The 23,153-nt window shown below is 40.9% G+C and overlaps 1 protein-coding gene across 1 annotated transcript in view; it reads left to right on the top strand.

Annotated features, from left to right (window-relative positions):
* LOC134215353 (SCY1-like protein 2) overlaps nt 1-23,153 on the top strand; it is a 330,601-nt gene that overhangs the window by 168,305 nt on the left and 139,143 nt on the right. The window lies entirely within an intron of this gene.

Raw genomic sequence — 23,153 nt, 5'->3', positions numbered from 1 at the left:
AATTCTGCAAGGTTTTAAAACAGGAAACGTAAGTTTTTTATACAGAAACTGTAATATAATATAAAATTGTGAGATTTCTAAACAATGCTTGTTTTAAAATCTTCCAAAATTGTATATGCCAAAGCTTAATACAGTTTCTGTATGCCTTTATGCAGAACTGTATTAAAATCTGCCATCCGCTGGCTGGGTGTTCCCATGGCTTCACCTTCCTGTTGTTGTCCTGTATTGCGCTACTAAAATATACAATACAGAGAACCCGATTTAACAACCAAATTACGACATTCCCACGCTCAAGCCAATGTACAAATATATGTATAATAAATCAACGTCACATCACCCCCACATTTCAGGATCAGTCTAATGCTCCAACTCCACCCAAAAGGTTTAGCTTTCTCGTAGCGAGCTGTCAGGGTCTGCGGTCGACTGACAACTCGGCTCGAAGCGCGAGCGTGGTCTACCAGCTCGTTATGAACATCCTTCCTGGTTAAGATGGCAAAACCGTCTTCGTCGTCGCCGTCATTTCGTAGTCACTAGTCAGTCCGCACGAGAAATAGGTTTCTCAGCTTTCTAACAAGACCATCCCGAACCGTGGAAATCGGTCTTCCCACTGACAGCGATGGTGCTAGGCAGTATTTCATTTTTCTGACACTTGCTCGGCGCTGATGCACAAAGAAGGATTGTTCCTCTGGTTACCATTTTTCACAACCTGCTCCGTCTCACCTTATTTCGGTAGCGGTTCTGATGGGAAGTAATTCCAAAATAAACATTTCACTTTGCCTTGCCCGTTGGACATTATTTTTCGTGGAACGTTATTGGGCGGGGGTGGTGGCGCGATGGTTGAATTTTTTAAGCTACTTTTCAACATTAGGGTACCGCGAATCCCGAGTAAAGTCTGAAAACATAATGAGAGCATATAGAAAACAAATTTTGATATTGATATCAAATCGAAATCATAATTTGTTTTCAAACATGAATCATCATGACTGATAACATATTTTGATCTCATTTTGCTGTTGATTTCTAAATTGTATGATCTGACATCAAGCTGTGTACTTATTTTGTTATCGGAACCAATATCAAAATTAGTTTTCGATTTGCTCTCATCGATAGCAGGAATAGTTTTCGATTTGATGTCACAGTAAGATTTTTCTGCTGTAGATTTTGATCTTTTAACCGTTAAAACGACCAAAAGGATATCAACCTGAGTTATCAGAATAAGACGATTTCACTACAACAAAATTAGTTATCGATTTGCTCTCAAGCTTTGCTCGGGATGCTTTACTTACGGTGCTGGAAGCATCGGACTAGACAAGTTTTGCATAATTAAATCAGGGATTTTTAGTTTTGCCATTCTCTCGTAGTTTACGTGAAGGCAATATGTTCGCTCCTATACATACTTCTTATGAGGCCCAGAGACTCAATCGACGAAGTTTTCTCGAGGTGAACTCTATGCGCAGTTGTTTATGTGAATGTATGTATGGGTGTACACAAAAAGAATCACTTATTTTTTAGGACACTTAAGGCTCCCCCAGACCTAAGCGATTTCATCGCAGCGACGGCGACAACTTGTCGTCGCGATTCTATCGTTGGGTCGTTGCAGGCAATGCTCTATTTACGCTTCCATACCAACGGCGACAGAATCGCTGTCGCCAAACGATAGAATCGCGTCGCGACTATCGCGTCGCGTGTGTTTGGGGTAACCTTTATTCTCAGAGCGTTAATGAATAGAGTTTTCAATAAATGGGTAAATTCGTTATAATTAAATGATTAAAGATTATGATTAGGTATTAATTCGTTTTTGACAATCATTAATGATAATGATTACCGAATAAATCACTTTTTGACAATGATTAACGATTATGATTAATGAATAAAACATTTTAAATAGGATTCCCGATTAACGATCGTGATCAAATGTTAATACAAATGTGTAAATCATTTTTCATTTATCATGGCTATCGTTAATCATGACGAGAGGCATGATTAACGATAGCCATGATTCATGATTAATGATTGAGTATAATCAAATTTAATGTGACCAGCAAGCGTCTGATCATATTAAAGTGCGGAGCAGTCAAGGCTCTCATGGGCCGGGGCAAGAAATCGGCCATATTTCAAAGCGGCAGCTAGCGGCTCGGAAAGCGGTGTCCCAAAATCTTCCAAAGTTTCGGGGAGAGCCGGATGTTTGGCCACTGTTTATCAGCAGTTTTGAGCACACTACATCCGCGTGTGGGTTTTCAAACCTACAGAATCTAAAACGTTTGCAGGATTGTCTACAGGGAGACGTACTCGAAGCAGTAAGGAGTCGACTCGTATTGCCGAATTCTGTTCCAGACGTGATTAGTGACCTGCGGAATCTTTTCGGAAGACCAGAGAAGTTGCTTGGTGAACGACTAAGGGCAGTCAGGAGGCAGCAAATTCATGAAGTCTGCTTGACTAAACATGGAAATAGACGCTGTTTTTCGATGAGCCAATGTATGGTACATAGGTGTAATGGAAATCACCATTCACTCTTGCATCGAGTGGAAGAGACAGTCCAGCTGCAAAAGGCCAAGTCAGATTATTCGGTTATATTTAGAACGATACCCGTCACACTCTACGTTGGCAAGCGACAATTCGACACAATTGCATCTTGGATGAAGGGTCTTCTGCTACACTAGTGGACGAGACGGTAGCCGCTCGGCTGAAAGCCGAAGGAACTCCTGAGCCGCTGATTGTTACATGGACAGGTAACATCAGTCGCGTTGAAAGCGGATCTCGGGGTGTAGAGATGATGATTTCGCCGAAGGGATCTAAGGAAAGGATTCCGCTATCCAACACACAAACACGAACACACGGGGTCTGAGTTGCAGCTGCCCGAACAGAATGTTCGGTACACTGATGTTGTGAAGCGGTATACGCATCTTACTGGGGTACCGGTAAAGGACCTTTTGCCCGGGTTACCAACCATCCTCGTCGGTTTAGATAACCTACACTTGTTTGCACCGCTGGAATCACGGGTAGGCAGATCAAATGAACCGATCGCTGTGCGTTCAAAGTTGGGCTGGACAATATACGGTTACGGAGAAAAAGAGTCGGGTGTGCAGACTCGCCTTTAGCACTAGCATTGTCACGGTGTAATTCGTAGATTGGACACTAGTGATACTCATGTTTTACTTTTGAGATCCTTGTCTAGAATGCTATCACAAGTCAAGAAGGGGAGTGGCCCTTGATTTCAGTCTTAAACAAAAATAACAAAAGCATGAGGATTACTACTCCTGGCCACGCCCATCTTCACCGTAACTAGGGAGAGGAAGGAAGTGTTGATGTGGTAATTCGAGTGCGCAGACTCGCCTCAACCTTAACTCTGTTATGCCAATCGGACAGACCGAGTCCCATTACATGACGCTAAGGGAGCCCAATTCGAAATTCAGGACAATGTCGGAAAAACTGAGAAAACCATCACAAGTGGGAGAATTGAATTATGTTGAAGATTCCAACCAGATGTTCTGTGTTCAGAAAATGGAACGCGATGGGTTCGCGTGCGTAGAGGGTATAAACCGTCAAGCATGGGTGCACACCAACACCGGAAGGTACAGACAAACGACGGCGAAGCAGGCCATTATGGAGGTAGGAGATAATAACCCTGAGCCGGAAGTGGACTTCGGGCAGAGTTACGGGCCGGGGAATATTTGGGCAACACTGCCCGGACGTGGATACGCCGCAACCAACGTTTGGCCGATTAGGAACGCTGATAAACGTCAGTTAATAACTGACAGATATGGAAGCGAGTGAAAAGGACATACGTTAGCAGCTACAGCATAAAAACATAAACAAAGCTAATATTGATCAGTAGGGAGTGAAATAGAGGAAAACAGAAATTAGAAATCGTTTCAGTAGTAGAAAAGTTTACTAAATTTCGATCGAGTTGCGTAGAAGTTGATCATAAGATCACAAAAACATACAGTAAGTAGAATGTTTAATATTACTGTAAATGAAACACATACAAGTAACGATATTATAAACAGCTGATGGAAAGGACAGTGCAGTGGTGCTCAACCTATTATGAGTCGCCCACCAATCAGTTAGACGACAATTCAATATACAACATAAAACAAGTCGGAAAATCAGAAACATTGAGAAGGACTAGAAGGAAGGAAGTATATTAGAAGGGACATCAAACTAGAAATTGTGAGTAACAGAAAGTAAAGTGTGTGTAACTAATATTAATAATAAAATTGAATTCACAGTTTGATCATCCTGTACGAGGATCGATTCCAAAAACGGTTTGTTATTCCAAATCCGTCCGAACACGCACATTTTTCAAAACCATCCCACTGTGTCCACAGCCGCCGTCTGCTGAAATGGCTTTCGGCGTGACGCCGAAAACGGCGTTCACCTATATTTGGGATTATTTTGGCAAATTGTTCGGTATTCTGTCTGGAAATTCTTCAAAATTTGGTACCTATTGAAATTATTTGGAGTTTCCTCGGGAAATTCTTAACAATTTCCTTGGAGAATTTTTTGAAATTTCCCTGGAAAATTGTCGGGAACATCCTCGGGAGCTACTACAGAGGAACTATCTCTGAAAATTCTCCGGAATTTCCTCGGTAAATTCTTTGGAACCTTCTTAGGAAATTTTTCGGAATTTCAACGATGTAATAATTCTAATATTCCATGACTTTAGCTTTGCGAGCAGAGGCGTAGGAGTTCGATTCTCGGTCCGGTCTAGGATGTTTTCGGGCGGGAAACATTCCCGACTCCCTGGACATAGTGTATCCATTGTACTTACCACACAAGATACTTACAAATGGAATGGCGGGCATAGAAGACTTTCAATTAAGAACTGAAGAAATGCCAATGGAATAATAAGTTGGAAAGCAAACCAAGTTCCAGTTGGAATGTAGAGCCATAAAAAGGAGCAGAAGACCGTTTAAAATCTGCAAACAAAATACAAAATACTAATAGCTATCTAACTTACAACAAAATGCTAATAAGTTTGCCGGATAAACTCTAATCTTCTCGCAACATTCAGTTTAACTTACATACATACGATCAAATCAAGTCATATATGAGTTGCTGCAGCAATCAAAATTGTGTGAATATTGCTACTAGGGTAGCACCCTTCAAGTTTTGACCGATTCGGCCGAAATTTTGTCCAGAGTTTCAGGGCATCAAATAGAACGGAATAAGAGGACGGCCCATCAAAAAATATTGAAAAGTGTTTTTCGAGCCACCTTAACGTATAGCCTACTAACATCCATTGATTTGTATAGCTCACCTGGTCCTCTGAGCATCTAGTTGAAATCTCGTTAGTTAAGTAAAGGTGGGCTGTGGAATCGACCTTCATCTCAGTCGCGAAACTTTACGCATGGAAAGTTTCAGACAATGCTATTGGACCTTGCATGCTGCTGTCTTGCCAAACAGCAAAATTGTCACTGGAAGCGTTGAACGTGAAATCAGCTCAAAAAGTTGATCAAGCATTAATATCGGAGCCTGCAGTGGAAATTGAACCACTTCCAGAAAAGGAAGCAATTACCCTGAATTTTCCTGTTGACATCGTCGTATAAGAATAAATCTCCACAGTGGAAATATACGGATCAGTGCATGTTCGAAAGCGGAAAATTCTGGTTCACCCAACGAAAACAAAGTGCACCTTTCTTGGAAAAATCATCATTATTTATTATAAAACGACAACGGCAGCATTCGAGTCGTCGACTCAATGGTACTGTTCTACTTTGAGACGGCACACGACGATTCTGATTCAATATTGACAGTCGTACCACAGTGGGGGTTCCACAGTCAGCAGTATTGCTGAGGCAAGTGTATTTGCCGATTGGTTTCCTATCCGATGAAAAGTACGCCCCATTTATACTCCTTTTCATAGCTTTTATCTTTAGCTTCTGGGATAGGATTCAATTCTAGCAAAATTACAAAGAGCGATGGAAATGCGGCGGACGTGGCAGAAAACGATAATACATTCAATGTATATTCAATTTGTTTGCCTACCACTCCATGCTTATGATACTTGTTTCAAAATGACAAATTGGATTTTGCTTTTGCTCTTCCGCATATTCCTGGAAGTCATCGTAAGAAGAGGTTTAAATACTTTATAATGCTCGTTTGAAATTATCCTCAGTTCAACTTATTGCAGTAGATATAGCACAGAAAAGGATTCCGCTGACGTTAGTTTTGGGTTCACATTCCGATTGCTCTGTAAAATATTTGGGATGGCAAATTTCGCAGTTTCCCGAGTTGGCCCATGAGTGTCTATCTTGGTAGTGTTCATGATAGTGCTCCCAAATAGTTGACTGTTTCTATTATTCACCTAGCTTTAATTTACTTATTAAATAATGAATTTCCTTTGAAACAATTGGATGATAATAGAAATGGTTGCAAGAATTCTGCTTAGTTACGAGGTGAACCGGCCAAGGGCCGAAAACCTCACTAATAAAGATAATAATAATAATAATAATATTCTGATTAATCAAATAGTAAACTAAAAATCCTATATGTCTTTATTGTTTGTTAATGTAGTCATTATAACAAATGTGCCTTTTAAGTACAAGTCATTCTATCTAGAACAGACTTACTGTTTTCACAAAGCTCCATATGATCAGTTGTAGCAATCGCAACGTTTAACGCCGTGCGCATCGGATTAATACTTCAACATCTGCCGCTTGACTGGTGATGAATGGAAACGCAAATTCTGCATCAATATCATCCATAGGAACCTATAATCGTAATCGCAATCGAGGGGAATAAGGGGATTACTGCGTTTAGAAAATGTAAAGGTGTTTTATTTTATTTTCAATTCAATTCAAAATTAAATTTAAATAAGTCACTTGTCACTTCATCAGTCACTGGCAATGACTTTTGAATCTATGGTTTATTAAAATATAATCCCTCTACTTCGAGCTTTGCTAGAATCGTTTTATCGCAAAAGCCAATGAAGTCTTATTCAATAATTTTCTCACGGTGATTAAACCTTCATTATAGGAATAAGCGGGACATTTTCGTGGAAAAAGAACTCGGCTTCTTTCTCAGCATATCATTCATCAGATGCATTTGCACAGCATGCTGTCAGCTACACCGCACTGCATATATTCATTTTGCCACTCACTTCCTGTACAGCAAATACAGATATTGTTCGTTTCGTGCTTGAAGTGGGATCAACTTCTCTTTGAATAGGTGCTCACTTGTACACTTTTATATATGCATGTTCCAGTGGAACCTAGTTATTTAGATAAACGCTTGCGTAGGCAATCGTTTTTCGTAAATGCATGGAAGCACTGAACTCGTCACCACTATCAATTTTCCAATTTCCGCGAATAACTGGAAGTAAGGTGAAAACATAAAATGCTACACCCAAAAACAAATCTGACAATTATTGTATAAAATCTGGGCATATACAATTCTGTAAGCTTTTTATACAAATATTGTATTAAAATAATACAAATCTGTATTATTTTAATACAATATTTGTATAAAAAGCTTACAGAATTGTATATGCCCAATTATTATACAGTTTCTGTAAGGTTCTTATGCAGAACTGTATTAAAATCTGCCATCTCCTGGTTGGGTGTATAATCGACAGCCTAATGCACGGGTTTACAATTGTAGAATTGATATCTGTCAGGTACTAATATTTGTTACCCTGTAACTAAAAAAGTATAGTCATACGGGGTGTTATTGTGCCTTGCGATAATAATGTGCCATCGTTCTGAATATTAAAGTAGGTAGGATTGGATAAAGACTCAACATTTGAAAAATACAATAGGGAAAATATGGACAATATGTCCCGTCTAAGCAAACCTCTTGTGATTTAATAAAAAAAGTGTTTTCGAAGTGTTTATCAATAATCTAACATTGGGGTTATTATATGCTTAACTTAGCTTAGCTTAGCTTAGACTGACTGTACATATCAATGGTTGCTACTACTGGTGCAAATTGCACTACGATCCAAGTGAATAGTGGTTGGGATTTACTATCTATTCTCGAAGTGTACGTTTCAGAAGCTCGCAACCCAAGCAGCACAACTTGTTTCACTACCGAACATTTCACCACAGGCAAACAGACGCAACACTAGAGAAATTACCATCAACCATGACTTCAACGATCAATTCGAATTTGATTGATTGTGCGTTTCACAACTAGAGGTGCTAGCGTCGTAATCATTTGAGTTTGACATTTCACTCCAGCACCTTCTGGTGACAATGTCATACGAAACATTGTTTCGTGTAACATGCTCGCAAGATGGTAGTAGAGGAATTGAGCGATGGATTTTTCAGAAAAATGTTCAAGCTGTTACGTCTGTTTGGTCGGAAGCCTCCTTTCAAGAGGCTCGGAAGCCTCCTTTCAAGAGGCTCGGAAGCCTTCTTTCAAGAGGCTCGGAAGCCTCCTTTCAAGAGGCTCAGAAGCCTCCTTTCAAGAGGCTCGGAAGCCTCCTTTCGAGAAGCTCGTAAGCCACCTTTCAAGGACTCGGAATTATGAAAATTTCAAACAACTTCATGGAGAGCAAATATCTCGTTAATTTTCAGCTCCATTTTCCATTCTTCATATATCTAATGAGTTACACTAATTTTTCATTTACAGGAATAAAAATAGGGGGTACCTCAATTAATGCAAAAGTGCGAAGGAATACCTCTCAAGAAAAAGGTTGAGAACCGCTGTTCTAGAATATCACCAGTAAAGCTACAAGCCCGGGTTTTAGCTCTATCTACAAGACCATTTCAATCTAGAGAAGTTGTTCAGTAACAAGAATTTCCGTGTGTTCCTCGAGCTACCACTGTTTACCAGTTCACAAAGAGTTAGTACATCCATAGAACCCTAACTCGAACTTTTTCCAGCAGTTAGTTCAGCCTAGGTCGATGGGCCCTGGTTTTATAACTCATTGCTAGAAAAGCTGTTTCCGCTGCATACAATATAACCTCATATAAGAGGAATTTGAGTCTTTCAACAATGTGCAGAGTACAGTTAATTTTGTTATAATTCAAAAATACAATTCCTGAAAGTATCGCTAAAGGAATTCCTGAATGAAATTTCGGAGGGGTTTCTAAACAAATTCTTAGACAAATTTTAATGGAATTTTCGAAAGAATTAAGGAATTTTTGAAAATATTTCTAGATTGATTTGCGAATGATTTTTGAAGAAATTCATGATTATAACCCCCTAGGCTATGCTCATCGGAAAAGGGGATCAACAGGGTCGGAATCGGGTGAAACGGTACAACGGCAACTCAGTTCAACCAGTACACTCACCTCCAATGGGAACTCACTATGTTAGAGCATATCCATAAGCAAACCTATGTTTGATAGCACTCACAAAGAGAACCTTATGGGTACCAATGCTCAAAAGCCGCAACACAAATTATGTTCTGAACCAACAACGCAGTGAGGAAGGCCTGGAGACTCTCGTTTGAGTCCGGTAGTAACGAATGAAAAATCAAGAATAAATAGTGAAATTTTTAACATCTATAAACGATTTTATGCTCTATTTTAACAAGCGCAACATTGTATTTTTTTTTTTTTAATCTTTCGTTTATTTGGTAGGCTCATTTGCCATGAAGCGTTACGGAGCCGAAATCATATTTTTCTATACATTTTATGATTCTTATATATAGGGTTAGTTTTGGGGAACCGAAAGACTCGCGGTTTGGTCGAGGTTAGGGAATACAATAATACAGTAGGAAGGGAAAGGAATTTAGGGTGCTTAATTAATTACATTGCTGATGTTCACATGGTTGGCATTCTTGGTGATGTTTCACATCTGTAACGGAAAAAAAGACGCATTTCCTTGGGGAGACAACAACGAGAGGAAGACATACGGATGGGGTTAAACGGCGGGCATGGGGAGTGACGACAAGATGAAGACATTCTTGAGGGATTGCGATAGCAAAAGGGATGGGTGGACAATGGTTACAGTCTAACATCAGCAACTTTCAAGAATTGGTAGACAAGGGACATGTATTCGAGGTCAAGACCCGCCAACACTTCCCTAATAGGCTTTGGTTGTTTTCCTCGGACCCGGAGATGTTCAGTTAAAGCAGATCTGGGGCCACGATGCTCTTCGCACGCCCACACGACATGATCGATATCCTGATAGTTTTCGCCGCAAACACAGAGATTACCCTCTGAGAGCCCCACTCTGAAAAGATGTGCATTTAAAGTGTAGTGATTGGACATTAGACGACACATGGTTCGAATGAAGTCTCGTCCCATATTCAATTTTTTGAACCATGGACGCTTCGACACCTGCGGGCGAATTGAATACAGCCATCTACCCAACTCCCCATTTGTCCATTTCTGTTGCCAGCTGATCAAGGTTTCCTGACGAACTAATGTGAAAAATTCATCGAAGGTGATTTGCCTATCGTAAATATCACCTTCCACAGCGCCCACCTTAGCCAAAGAGTCCGCTTTCTCATTGCCCGGAATCGAGCAATGAGAAGGGACCCAAGCCATGGTGATTGTAAATGACCGTTTCGATAGAGCACTCAATGCTTTTCTTATCCCATTTAGGAGATACGCTGAGTGCTTCACCGGTTTCATTGACCGAACAGCCTCCAGTGAACCTAGGCTGTCGGTGAAGATGAAAAAGTGATCAGGAGGTAGAGATGCGATTTGCTCAAGTGAATAGTGTATAGCTGTTAGCTCAGCAGTATACACGGAACAAGGCTCTTTGAGCTTAAAGTAGGCGCTATGGAAAACGTTGAAAACACCGAAACCAGTGGAGTCATCCATTTTTGACCCGTCTGTGAAAAAGCTTCTCTCCTGGCTGGCGTGCCCGTATTTGCTTGCAAATAATGGGGGTATTACCTCCGCACGAAGGAAGTCTGGTATTCCATGAACCTCCTGCTTCATGGACAGATCAAATGATACAGAGGAACTGTAGGAGTCTAAGAAGTTAGCACGATTGGTGTCAACCGAAGATGGGCTTACCTCAAGCGTCATATACCAGTGGTAAATACTCATGAATCGAGATTGAGGGTTTTGTTCGAGCAGCTTCTCGAAGTTGTCAATAACCAATGGATTGAGAACCTCACAACGGATGAGGAACCGGAGCGATAATTCCGCGAAACGATCTGTCAGAGGCAGTACTCCCGCAAGTACTTCCAGACTCATCGTATGAGTCGAATTCATACAACCCAACGCGATACGGAGACAGCGGTACTGAATCCGTTGAAGCTTCAGCATGTGAGTTTTCGCCGCGGATTGGAAGCAGAAGCTACCGTATTCGAGAACCGACAGAATTGTTGTTCGATACAACGTGATGAGATCTTCGGGGTGTGCTCCCCACCATGTTCCGGTTATTGTTCGCATGAAGTTGATTCGTTTCTGGCATTTTTGTGTCAGATACACAATGTGCTTGAAGGTGCATTTCGAGTCGAACCAGACCCCGAGGTATTTAGAAGACATGCTATGAGTGATTGTCTTACCCATCAGTTGAAGCGAGAACTTAGCCGGCTTATGTTTTTTTGAAAAGACAACCATCTCAGTTTTCTCCGGGGAGAATTCGATACCCAGCTTTAAAGCCCAAGTAGACAAATTGTCCAAAGTATCTTGCAATGGTCCTTGCAGATCAACCGCTGTTGGCCCCGAAACGGATACAACACAATCATCTGCAAGCTGTCTCAACGAGCAATTTGGCATGAGACATTCATCAATGTCTCTGACGTAAAAATTGTAAAGAAGGCATGAGCCCTGGGGAGACCCATGTAGCTAATTCGTGAAGTTGCCAAGTCACCATGAGAAAAACTCATACGCTTCTCTGACAACAAATTGTACAAATAGTTGTTTAAAATTGGAGAAAGTCCACAGGCGTGAAGCTTGTCGGATAAGACATCGACGCAAACTGAATCAAAAGCCCCCTTAATGTCCAAAAATACTGAGCCCATTTGCTCTTTTTTAGCGAAAGTTAACTGAATTTCTGAAGAAAGCAACGCAAGACAGTCGTTCGTCCCCTTTCCCCTACGAAAACCAAATTGTGTATCTGACAACAAACCATTAGATTCAACCCATTTGTCAAGCCGGAAGAGGATCATCTTCTCCAACACCTTCCGAAGGCATGATAGCATCGCGATTGGGCGATACGAATTATAATGCGACGCAGGTTTTCCGGGCTTCTGGATGGCTATCACCCTCACTTCTATCCAATCATCCGGAACAATGTTGCACTCCAGTAGCTGATTGAACAAATTCAATAGGCGCTTCTTCGCGGCGTCTGGGAGGTTTTTGAGCAAATTGAACCTGATTCTATCCATTCCCGGAGCAGAATTGTTGCATGAAAGGAGAGCGAGCGAGAATTCGATCATCAAAAAGGGGTGATCCATATCATCCCTGTCAGCAAAAGTATCACGTGATACTTGCTCCACTGGTACCGAATCCGGACAAACTTTCTTTGCAAAGTCGAGTATCCATCGCGACGAGCTTTCACGATCTTCGTTAACGGACGACGCGTTTCGCATTCTCCTTCCGACGGTCCAAAGAGATTTCATTGAAGTCTCGCGCGACAAGCCTTCAACGAAAGTGCGCCAATATTCGCGTTTCTTCACCTTGACCAGCTTCTTGAACTGGACTTCAAGCGCGATGTACCGTTTGTGAAGAACGATCGATCCGTGTTTCCGAAATTCCTTAAACGCGTTGGATTTCTCACGATAGAGCTGTGTGCACGCGGTGTCCCACCACGGACTATGTGGTTTCCTACGAACCGAAGCTCCTGGCACCGGCCGGCGTTGTGCATGGAGAGCGCTGTCAATAACCAACTGAGATAGAAACTGGTACTCTTCCCGCGGTGGAAGTGTTTCTATCGACTGTATGCCATTGATGATGGCCTCCCATATTTCCCCCAATCGATGTGCTTTGTGAGGTCATATGAGAGGTCGATAGAAGCGGATTGATTATGTCCATTGGAAATTAAAACTTCGATCGGCAAATGATCACTACCATGGGGATCTTGGACCACCTTCCAAGTACAGTCCAACGATAATGAGCTCGAACAAATGGAAAGATCTAGACGGCTATCTCTTGCTGGAGGTGCCACTCGTGTAACTTCTCCTGTATTCAAAATTGACATATTGAAGTCGTCGCAGAGGTCGTATATCATTGTTGAACGGTTGTCGTCGTACAGTTCCCCCCAGCCTGTTCCGTGGGAGTTAAAATCTCCCAAGAGCAACCGTGGCTCAGGCATAACCGAGCAAATGTGCGAGAGATCCCTACGAGATATCGCGGTGTTTGGAGGAAGATATATCGAGGCGATACTGAGGTCTTTTCCTCGGATAGTCACCTGACATGCAACAGCTTCGGAGCCAGACATGGGGGCAAGATCGACTCTATAGAAGGAGTGCTGTTTTTTGATCCCTAAAAGCACTCCTCCATATCCATTTGCCCGATCCTGGCGAATGATGTTAAAATCTGGAAAATGAAGGTTCACATCTGGTGTTAGCCATGTTTCACATAAAGCAAAAACGTCGCATTGTAATTTGTTAACTAAAAATTTGAAAATATCTAATTTGGGAAGAATACTTCGACAGTTCCACTGTAAAATCGAAATCATGTTACCCTTATTGATGAAGTTAGTCATCGAAGGATACGAATGACTCGAGGAGGGGCATTTGAAGCCAGCTGCTTCAGGAGAGGAGTCAGAATAGGAAGAACTGTTTTCACCATGTTTTAACGGAGTCGGAAGCATTAAAGAAGTTGAGGATGAGCTCCACGATGCCAGAAAGCGTGAACATTGAAGCGCTCGGAGGTTGCTCCGTTCGATCTCTATGCTCTCTTTCTGGCTGGAAATTTGCAAAACCTGAGACATCTGGGATTTTGATGTACCAGGAAGCGGAGGAAACTCTCGCTCATCCTGATGTGAAATCACAAAAGTTGAACGCTTTTGAGCATTTCCATCCGCTTTTGATTTGACCATGTTGGATTGGGGTTCACTTTGAGCCAGTTTTCAAGGTTGTTTCAAGGGTCGCTGGCTCTGTTTCACTCTTTTCCTCGTTTAACCTTTGAAAATGAAGGAACCCCATTTCCAACTTCAGAGTCAGAACTACCTTGATCGTCCAGAGGAAGAGATGAGTAGATGGTGTCAGAAACAACCGGTTTAGCGGCCTTCTTCAGCATCTCGGCGTAGCTACGTCGCGAACGCTGCTGAAGAGAACGCTTCTGGTGAATTCGCCGCTGTATGTACGTCGGGCAAGCTTCAAGAGCATGTGGCGGGCCGTCGTTGCAATAGACACATTTCGGTGCCGTCTTGCATGCGCCATCCACATGCTTCTCTCCGCATGATGCACAGCGAGGTTTATTGCAACAGTACTGAGCAGTGTGGCCCAGCTGCTTGCAATTAACGCAATTCATCACCTTCGGTACATACAGCCGCACAGGTAGACGAAGTTTGCCAATCACTACGTAGTCAGGCAGCGCGGACCCGGAGAAGGTGACGCAGAAAGAATCAGACGGAGAATAAATCCGCTTCTCTCCCTCCTGCGACACTGAATACATTTGTTTGCAATCCAGTATTGCAACAGGAGGCAAAGAAACGTTCTTGAAACGACCGAAACCTTGTTTCAAATCGTCGCATGTCATACTTCCCTCCGTCACCACCCCCGCGATTTCACACACTGCTGACGGTAGATAAACCTTATATTCGAGAGTGAAGAGCTCGCAGGTGGCAATCTCGTTGGCCTGTTTGCGATCACTGACCGTGACGCGCAGCTTACTGGACCCAACCAGGTCAATGGTCGTGACAGACGAGTATCGCTTTTCCAGATCTTTGCTGATCTGACTAATATTCAAGCGTTTGCCTTTGGGTCGGAAGAAAACAACATATGGCCCATCAGAGTCGTGAGGGTAGACCTTGGGGCGGGGGGTCGTAGCGGAAGAAGCACCATTAGCTACTGGAGGGATGGTATTCGTGTTGTTGGTTTCCATTATATTCTGGTTTGGAACACCAGAATGCAACAAATAATCATGGGACAAGGGATGTGACGAACCCCCGCCACTTTCGCCATCGCGCATTGCGGAGACCGAAGGTCCCGCTGCAGCGAAAACACACACAATAATTTAAAAAAACACTTATCACAGGAGAGAAAATACTTATACTAAATAATTATTAAATACAACAGAATGGGAAAATAAGGAAGAGAGAAAAAGAAAAAAAAACTTACTGCAGAAAATCTAACTTAATATCGAATGAGAAGGTGGAGGGGAAATTACGGGATAAAATAAACAATACTTAACTTTCTATTGCGGTATGCACAGCTACCTACAATCACCGCAGTACGAACCAAACGAAAGCACTCGGCACAAACAGCGAATGGATGGCTTGGGCTGCGCTGGCGTCGGCCGATGAGCCAACGGCCGGCTATGTGTTGCTTTGTTCGACGACTTCTACTAGGGTGATCTTGCTCTGGATGATGACGGGACAATGGGATAACTGCTGCGCGGGGGCAGCGATGATTTAACCTTGTATCGGCTGATACGGATGATGATGCGCACGCCACGTGGCTTCTTAAGCCGAATTTACGGGAGATGGGTCTCAGAAAAAAAAAACCAACTATTGAGGGAAAAAACCGAACCCGGAGGTACAAGACCGAACGTCTGTCTCGCACGATAGCTCGACAAAGAGTGAAACAACATTGTATTGAGGACACTTAATTTTAACAATGTATTATAAAGGTATTGGTTTTGTTTGCCATGGCTTAACCTAACATGTGACGTCACAGATTTTCTTCTACTTGCGGTTTTTTATGCAGATGACGGGTTGGCGGCCTGCTGGTTTCCAAAGTTGTTCTCGCGAATTAATCGACTCGATTTTCCTCGGCGGAAATGGATTAGGGTGTTCCCTCCAGAAGACGGAGTAATAGAGAGCGTCCGCTGGGTGCCGAAAATGGGCACGAAGCCCTAGTGGAGTATTATCGTCGGGTGGGGCTTAAAGATTTTCCTCGGGCCGCTGGAATGCTTGCGCCGAAAGTGTATTGACGTCCACGTCTCCAAATTCTCCCGAAACTGCTTCGAGGCCCGCGAACGCGTAATGCTCACGTTTCTTGCCACCGGGTATTCTCCAAAATGACGGCCTGCCCGCTATGGGTTTGAACGGTTTGCGTCGTCTCTGTCAGTCCAGTGTCTTTGTCGGAGCGTTTTTCGTGACGTTGTGTGTGTCCCCGACAAAAGCTGTTGAAAGCCAAGAAAATAAAAGGCCCTTTATGGACCTATCCGCCATCATTAGAATAGGTCACACGTGGTTTTGATTGTCTCCACCAAAATCTTATTTCAACCCGCATTATACCGCAAGTAGAGAATATAATAATCGGAAATTATTTAGAAATTTACCTTTTTCTGAGCAATTGAACTTTTATCGCAGTGTTGATATACAGATGACCGAAAAGATCACTTTACCCTATTGTGGATACATTTCTAGACCAACATTTATTCCTTCTGATTCCTCGCCTACATATATAGCTATATATGTTGACGAAGAATCAGAAGGAATAATTTTTGGCTGTTACGCCCTTTTCAAATGTTAGTCTAGATTTAATATTTTTAATTTCTTCAATTTTGTATAAGTTTTTTGTTTTACGATACTAACAACTTTTGAATAACTTTTTCAGCACACAACTAACACTAGCGATAAGGATATTTTGGTATAATTTTTCCAACTACCCTATCCAGTTTTCCGCGAGCGGTAATGGCCGCCAGTTTGCCTGCGGGTTAGTCTCTGATTTGACATTTCTGGAGGTCAACTGTACCCACCGTTCGAGCATTTTGATCAATGTGGTATATAAAAAGGCTTGAATTCACTTAATCAGCACCTTCTTTTATGCCACATTGGTCAGAATGCTCGGAGCGGTGGGTGCAGTTGACCTCCAGAAATGTCAAATCAGAGACTAACCGCAGGCTAGCCGGCGGCCATTACCGCTCGCGGAAAACTGGATAAGTTAAAGAGCAAATCTAAATATTAGAAAAAATCACTATTCGCTATTATATCAAACATACGTTTTTAAATTAACATCTACTTCACGGCGCGCACTATCTGCTCGCTGATGTTGTCGGGACAGAACAGACTTGGTGCTGCTAGAATGCCAAGCTCGTTCCTCTAAAAACCCACAAGAAATACGAACAATTCCGATTTTGCCGTATTTGTATTTTTATCCTATTTGTGCATACCATCGCCCCTGGCCCTACATATAGCTGCTTTCGGCTGAGTTTCTTTTGTCGTCGCTCAAACCGCTGGAAATAAATACATCCGGAGAGAGTGCCACCGTGGGAGTCGGGTAGGATTTGAGAGAAAGAGTACCATTCTCTTTCGCTGCGTGAGCATAACCCAGGGTTGTATCCGCGAGGCGGAATAATCATATCTTGTGATCAAGTCACAAGTTCCATTTTTGAAAACATCGATTACATGATGGAGTTCCTGAACGAATTTTTGAAGGTATGCCTGAAAGAATTTTTAGGTTACTAACCGAATTAATTCCTGTAGTAGGATTTTCCAAACGAAATTTTGAAAAAAAATCATGAAGTGTCACCTGAAATTTCCCAAGCAACTCCTGAAGTCTTAATTCTAGATTCAAAACAGGTTTTTGTTTTACTACTGATCGAGTTTTCGAAGGACTTCACGGAGAAATTCCTGGCGAAATTCCAGAAAGAATTCCTTCAGAGATAGACATGTAGAAATCCAAAAAATATATAACAATTCCAAAAACAATTTCTTTAAAATTACATTGCAATTCTTTCAAAGATTCTTTTGATGAATCTTTAGAAAATTTATTCTACAATACCTTGACAAATTTTTAAGGGAAATTTCGAAGGAATTTCATGAATCTCCTGCTAGAGTTTCCAAAGGGATTTCTTGAAAAAGTACTGGCAGAATTCCTAAAATATATTTCGAAGAAATTCCTAAAGGAATTTTCAAAGTTAGTCCTACTGAAAATATCCTAAAAGAAGGATCTTTCGAAATTTTCTAAAAATCCCTTCTTTGAATTTTATTTATTACTAGTTTATTTGTGAACGCAGTAGCGCCCGTGGCAGGTGTTTTTTTTTCAGTATAAACGGTTCATTAATTCATGCATTAAAAAAATCAAAATTTTCAACGTCTGTTGTCTGTGATTTTTTTCATCAAATGCTGTGTCTGGTTGTCTAAGGTTGTCACTGGTTTTGTTTTCTGCATCTGATAGTAAAAAAGAATTGAAGTGTCAAATATTTTATTTTTTGTGAGAATTTTCCCGCGTGCTGCGTTTTGTTGGCTAGTCACCGGACAGACAAACAGGGCTATTATTAGGTGATTAGGAAATTCCTATCGGAAATTCATTTACGAGTTCTTTTAAAAATTCCTTTGGAAATTCCCTTAAGAATTCCTATGAAAAATTCTTCAAAAATTCCTAAGGAAAATCTTGAGAATTGTTTCAGGAATGCCTATGGAAATTGTTTTAGGAATACCTTCGGAAATTGTTTTAGGAGAAATTCTTGAGAAATTTCTTCGGAAATGCTTCTAGAGATTCCTTTGAAAATTCCTTTACAAATTCTTCAGGAATTCCTTTGGAATTTGTTTGACATTTAGGGGCCCTCCTTAGCCGTGCGGTAAGACGCGCGGCTACAAAGCAAAACCATGCTGAGGGTGGCTGGGTTCGATTCCCGGTGCCGGTCTAGGCAATTTTAGGATTGGAAATTGTCTCGACTTCCTGGCGACTTCCTGGCGGCCAAGTGAGTGCCTAGTGACATTCAAAAGGTAGAAAATATTTACGCTTTATAATCTGTGTAGGCTACGATTTTATGAAAAATATTGGCACTCACCAGCTCTGCCTTGAACCAGCAAACGTCAAAAAAGTATCTTTCGTTTATCTGTTTAAACCTTTCTTTTGCTACAATTTAATCCTAACTTCAATTATTCACCTTTAATTTTTAGCTGAAGAATATGAATATCACAAGCACACCACTTTGGAATGTCAATCATGCCAGACGCAATTACATCTAATTGTATAAATCGTTGGCATTCGTGTTTCAGAAAAGAAGTTTGATTGTTATTCGTACTTCTGATTCTAGATACGAAGAGTTTTGAATGAACTTACTATAAAAACCTTAGAAATCTGTAGATATCGAATGGTCAAATTTCTTAACGTAGTCCAGAATCCCATTCGCATGTTTTGTTGTTTATGCCCGCTCTCAAATATATTTATTTCATTGTAGTTTTTCATATGTCTGTTTAACCAAAGCCCAGTTCCATTTTTTTTTTGTTATAAGGCTAAGGCCAGAATAAAATGATCAGTAACAGTAACATCAGTGTCACGATGTTGCCCATGTCACGGTGTATTTCAAAAACTCATTATAATTTCACACTTGGCGAATAGTCAAACGGGATGGATAGAGTTGACGGACAGTCCAGACTCCGGACACCAGAATCTTTGGGCAAGCTTGACTAATAATGAATTCGAAAATATGGAAATGCTAATATCATCTTCCAAACTTGGACGTACATGTTCATGATAGCATTAGAGGCGAAAGTATAGAATTGATAGTTCCGTTAGGATACGGCAGGCATGAAGAATGTTTTTATAGAAGTCGATTTGAAAGCGAGGCGGAGGCAATATTTGTGATGGCACATATCGCACGACCTTCCTTCTGAAGCTCCCGTATGAAGGGGGAAGAATATCAGTGTGGAAGCTGATATATCTCCACTGGCAAAAGGAAGGTGGTTTGACTTGCTCATATGCCATCGCGTGCGGAAGGATTTGCTATCGACGAGTACTGTCTCCAAATTTCTAATATGACATCAGCATTTAGTCGAATGCTGATGTCATATTAGAAATTTGGAGACAGTACTCGTCGATAGCAAATCCTTCCGCACGCGATGGCATATGAGCAAGTCAAACCACCTTCCTTTTGCCAGTGGAGATATATCAGCTTCCACACTGATATTCTTCCCTCCCCCTTCATACGGGAGCTTGGCAGAAGGAAGGTCGTGCGATATGTGCCATCACAAATATTGCCCTCCGCTCGCTTTCAAATCGACTTCTATAAAAACATTCTTCATGCCTGCCGTATCCTAACGGAACTATCAATTCTATACTTTCGCCTCTAATGCTATCATGAACATGTACGTCCAAGTTTGGAAGATGATATTGGCATTTCCATATCATTGTAAATCGTTTAACTTCACGTAGAAGTAACACACACGAAATCATTAATTTAGAATTCGAAAAGCTGCTTTCAACGGACTTGAAAAACGCAGACACAGGCGAACTTATGGACTTTGACACACTACTATACTATAAAAGAGCTTAGAGGGCAATTCTTTTTGGATGGACGAATTTACAGTACAGTTTTTCAATTGACTTCCGCCAACTCAATAACAAGTTTTGAGAAAGAATCTGCGATCATCGAATCCTTACAAGCCCGTCGAAATGAAACCAAACCCGATTAAACTAAAATTTGATGTCCGTCAAACTCATTCTGACGTCCTGGTGTCCGACCATCCATCTAATCCGTCTAAGTATTCGCCAGGTCGTCCTAAGGGCGAATCAGCCAACTTATGTGCATTCCCAGGTTTCCATTTTTTATGATGAATTAAAAAACGAGGGGAAAATCTTTGTAGCTGAAATCAGAAGATATGGTTATACATACATAAATAATTGTAGCAAAATGAAAAATCAATAGAGCATACAGTCACTCTCAAAATTGAGCGTACAGTATGGATTAGATAAATATATTCGAAAGTTCCAAAGGAAATTTAATTGTTGGCTCGGTTGTTTTTAATGCATTTCAATATTCATCCCTTCCTTCAATGTATGCGTACATAAAATGGTTGAAATTTTTTCACTTAAGTTCATTTATTTGAAAATAATCTCAAAATACGCCTATTAGATGTGACAAAATTGAGCGTACAGCGAACTTTTTTCTATGAAATTTCTTATTATAAACACGATTAATGTATTTTGATATTATTTTTTCATGATTATATTTATAATAATAAACATCCGCTACTTAAACATTCAATGTTTTGAAATTAAACCATGTTTTGGTCAAAATGGCGAATAAGTGAGAGGTAAGAACAATGCTATTTAACAATTCAATGCTGCTAGGCAAAATAGATACTCAATTTTGAGAGTGACTGTATTTTGACGTTCGAGAACTTTTCTGATGAGTGCCAATATTTTTCAAAAATTCAACGCCTACGATGATTAAAATTTGTAAATATTTTCTACCTCTTGAATGTCACTTGGCCGCCATTACCGAGCGCAAAATACTGGATACGAATGCAACAATGGTAACCTGGCTTAGAAACCTCGCAGTTAATAACTGTGGAAGTGCTTAGTGAACACTAAGCTGCGAGGCGGCTCTGTCCCAGTGTGGGGATGTAATGCCAATAAGATGAAGAAGTTGTTTGACATTTCTACGGAAAACCCTTTTAGAAACTGAAACTGTTTCAGGGAAACCTTCCAAAATTTCTTTAGGAGAATTCCTTTTATGATTTTGTTAAATTTCTTTGAAAATTGCTTTAGGAATTCCTGCCAAAATTGAATTAGGAACTCCTTCCATTTTTTTTAATGAATTGCTTCAGCAATTATGTAAGGATGTTTTCTAACAACTTCTACCTGAAATTCCTTAAGAAAGCCCTTCCAAAACTCTAGGATGAAATTCTTGGAAATCCTTCGAAATTCCTCTTAGGATTATATTCAGAATCTCACCTAAGAGTTCTTGCGAAAATTCTTTCAGGAATTCATTCGAAAATAAAAATTCCTCAAGACTTTCGGAGATTCCTTTAGAAACTCTTTCGGAAACCAGAAATTCATTCACACATTCTTTTGGGAATCATTCAAAAATTACTTCAAGAGTTCCATCGGAAAGTTCTTTGACATTTCCGTTGGAGACCCTTCCGATAATTCCTTTGGGATTCTCTATTTCATTCTTTAATAAATTTACGAAACAAAATCGTCCAACAAAATTTCCGGAATAATGTATTCTGTATGGTTTTACTAAAAGCAGAAGAAAGTTCTGAAGGAATATCCAGATGAATTTACAAAGGCCTCTTCAGAGGATTTTTTCGAAGGAATCCTTGAAAGAATGCAAAAGGAGTTAATGGCATAATTTTCTAAATTATTCCTGATGGAAATTCCTGGAGAGGAAAGAATTTCTGAAGGATTTTCAGAAGAAATTATCGAAGAAATTCCTGGAGAAATTTCTAAATGAACTCTCGAACAAATTTTCAAAGTTATGGAAACTCATATGTGAATATGTACGTTATGTGGAAGATATTGATTTGAAAAATGTATTGGAGGTAACCACTTTCCCTTCGATGGGACTCGAACCCATGACCCTACAGTACGCTAGACTGGTGCTTTAACCAACTAAGCTACGAAGGACCTCCGTCGGCCTTCGCAACCTAGCGGCTACTGAACGAGCTCGAGATTCCCAAATTGGACGCATAGTCAAATCACTCGCAATCCATTTCTCAAGCCAATACTTCCACATGTGTATTGTACACGTCCACATTAGAGGAGCGTGAGTATTTAGAATGTCTGGCGGCTATACATTTTCCAATTCAATATCTTCCACATAACGTACATATTCAAGTGAGTTTCCATAAGCATTTGTAAATTAACGGTCGTCAAGTCGGGTGGTTTAATTGCGAAATAGGCAATTAACTTTGATTGAACTGAACCTGAGTTAATTGCCTATTGCCTACGCAATGCGGTCGGGTCTGAGCTTGACCACCGACTGGCAAATGCTTACACAACCTCACTTGATATGTACGTTATGATGAAGATATTGATGTATAGCCGCCAGACATTCTAAATACTCACGCTCCTCTAATGTGGACGTACAATACCCATGTGGACAGTATTGGCTTGAGAAATGGATTGCTGATTTGACTATGCCTCCAATTTGGGAATCTCGAGCTCGTTCAGTAGCTGCTAGGTTGCGAAGGCCGACGGAGGTCCTTCGTAGCTTAGTTGGTTAAAGCACCAGTCTAGCGTACTGTAGGGTCATGGGTTCGAGTCCCATCGAAGGGAAAGTGGTTACCTCCAATACATTTTTCAAATCAATAACTTCCACATAACGTACATATTCACATATGAGTTTCCATAACATTGTAAATTAACGTCCAAGTCGGGTGGTTTAATCCCCGGAAATAGGCAATTAACTTTGATTGAACCGAAATTTTCAAAGCAAAACTTGAAAGATTTT

Source organism: Armigeres subalbatus, chromosome 2 (assembly GCF_024139115.2).
Source record: "Armigeres subalbatus isolate Guangzhou_Male chromosome 2, GZ_Asu_2, whole genome shotgun sequence".
Taxonomy (NCBI): Eukaryota; Metazoa; Arthropoda; class Insecta; order Diptera; family Culicidae; genus Armigeres; species Armigeres subalbatus.
This window is presented reverse-complemented; position numbering and strand designations above follow the sequence as displayed.